Source organism: Grammomys surdaster, unplaced genomic scaffold, assembly GCF_004785775.1.
Source record: "Grammomys surdaster isolate TR1022 unplaced genomic scaffold, NIH_TR_1.0 227, whole genome shotgun sequence".
NCBI lineage: Eukaryota > Metazoa > Chordata > Mammalia > Rodentia > Muridae > Grammomys > Grammomys surdaster.
Window position 1 is genome coordinate 2,767,502 of NW_021604672.1, and position 2,626 is coordinate 2,770,127.

Below are 2,626 nucleotides of genomic sequence, written 5' to 3' on the forward strand. Positions count from 1 at the left end.
GTCACCCTTTCCATCTTCAGCCATCATGAATACCTTTTAGTTCCTAGAACTCATTAAGCCAGCATCAAACATGGTGCCTTTCACGTGCCAGTCCCTATGCTTTCCTAACAAAAACTCTACACATGTGTACACACTCCACATATCCTCTCAGCCTGAGATGCCCAAAGAAGGGAAAATTACCTGGAATCTTTTTCTATGTGACAGTTTGACTGTATGTCCTCATTGTACTGTTTCTTTAAGATATTCATTTTTAAAATTTGCTATATATTTGTCTGTTAGTCATTTTCAATGATTGACTTTTCTCATGCACTGAAAATTCTAAGGATGCAAGATTATCCATTTGGCTGACTGTTATATATCTGATGGGTAGATATTTTTTTGTTTTGTTATGTTTTCTACAAATAATTTTTACTGAAACAGTCACATTTGTTTGTTTATTCAGTAACTATGGCTGTTTTTATGCTATGAAGACAGGGTTAAGCAGTTCTGACACAGAAAACATGGTCTGCCAGGTCCAGAGTATTTACTCTCAGGTCTTTTATAGAGTATGTGGACTGATACCTAGCTCAGTAAAAATTGCCACTTGTCTTACTGTACACTTGCATCGTTTTCAGAGGGATCCAAAGAGCTACAGTCTGAAAAAATATGTGGACAGAAGCCCAGTGTAGGGGATGCAAACTTGTAAGCTAGCATTTTGGAGGTGGAAGCAGGAAGATTTAAGAGTCTGTAGTTAGCATGGATTGTATAAAAACTGGTCTTAAAAAGTAAGAATAAATGACACGTGGCTTAAGGCTTTTATGACGTTCCCGACAGTTTAAAGAAGGAAATTAAAAATGCAAAACACTAGGCAATAATTTCAGTGAATTGAACTATTACAGAGAAAACCAAGAGCCAGTGCAATACATGCAATTATCACATTATGTCAGTGAATGTTCCTTGTGTTGGCTATCTCCTGCTGACAGAATTATAAGTGGCTGAAAGACTGTACCCACCATGTCGGTATACAGGCCTCTTTCTCTGAAAAAATGTCCAGAAGAGAAGAAGAGTGAGAGGCTTGGAACTGTGAGGTATTGTCTAGGGTCCTGGTGCCCAGGACTCAGAACTTCAGGACATACTGATGGGCCAGTACGTCCGCCACTTTCTGTCACTGGCTTGTCAAAGCTCATGGCCAGGATTTTGGAACCACTGTGCCCATATAATCACTTCATCTCTGCTTGGTGCCACACCCAGAGCTTCTCAGATGGGGGCTCCACTGACCTGTGGTAGTTGAAGTACAGGCCATGGTCCACATTCACATAATCATTCAGGTGCTCTGTGTCTAGCTGCTGCAGCTGTTGCCATCGCTCTTCTCTGTGACTCTCCGTCTGTGTGAAGTGATTTCCATATTGTTCAGGTCGCACTCCACTTCATCGTCTGAATCCTACTCCAGCTCTTCCTCTTCACAAAGTGCTTCATTTTTCTTGTGGATGCCTGGGTTCTATTGCTGTTATGTAGAGGCTTCCCAGGGCTTTTGAAATGGGAAACAGTGTACCGAGACTCCTATCAGGCCCTGTGCTGGCCTTGAGAAGTTCCAAGGATGCCCAGTCTCATAAGCAAGGGAGTTCTAGGGAAGAACTTCATGAGGTAAGAACCATGGAGAAGTGAAATAGGAAGCCCTGAACTTTCTGTAGGCATTCTGATGGCTTCACATCCAAAGCATTGCATGGTGATAATGTTGCCAGTATCTTGCATGTACTGGATGAGAATACCAAGATGCAGTATCCCTCCATTTCGAAGCCATTGCTGCTATCTCTGATTGCAAAAGTCCAAGTGGGAACTCATGGGCACGAAGCTTGCAGATCTCGGGTGGTGGGCAGCAATGCACCTAGTTCTTGTGGTGGGGAGGAGTAAGGGCTGCCATGCAGATTCTTATTGATAATGTTGCTACTTGTTTTCCAATACTTTCACACCTGTTTTCAGCATATCAGTAAGTGCTATTGTAAAGTAAACAGTTTGTTATCGTGTATAATTGCATGTTAATTCCCCATCTCATGCAACACTACACTGCATAATGTTATTTGGCTTGTGTTCTGAAGGGAAACCAAAGAAAGGCCAATGTAAATCTATAACCCAGAGTGTGCTCCTAATGATACCACTGAAACAGGTAACCGCATTATCTTCTTATCAGCAGTATTTATCACTACTATTACACCTAAAACTTACGATAAAAAGGCAAATAGTAGAAAAAACTTGTGAGAACCGAGCCAGAAAATGCATGCTTGAGTTAAATTATTTGTTTCTTCTTAAAGTTTTCTTTTCCTACCAGTTGTTTAAAAGAAGTCACTCAGACCAGAGAATTCATTTATAGTCCAGTAAGTTTCAAACCGAGTTTTTTGTTTTGTTTTGTTTTGTTTTGTTTTAATGGAACAAAAAACAAATTTAAAAATAAATAAATAAATGATGATGATGATGATGATGTGAATTCTGTCTGCAGATGCTCTTTTCTTTTTCCAGAAGATGTTTAAGTTAAGATTAAAGCCTACGTTGGGGATTTTAGGTGAAAAAAATCCTGAAGCCATGTCAACGTGTTATCGTTGAAGTCACTGTAGTCAGCAAATACAACTAATGAGAACCATGCCTATACTTT

At 40.1% G+C, this 2,626-nt stretch overlaps 1 pseudogene; it reads right to left on the reverse strand.

Annotated features, from left to right (window-relative positions):
- Nucleotides 1-917: 917 nt before the first annotated feature.
- Nucleotides 918-1,780, reverse strand: LOC114626077 (annotated as a pseudogene).
- Between the last annotated feature and the right edge of the window lie 846 nt (nucleotides 1,781-2,626).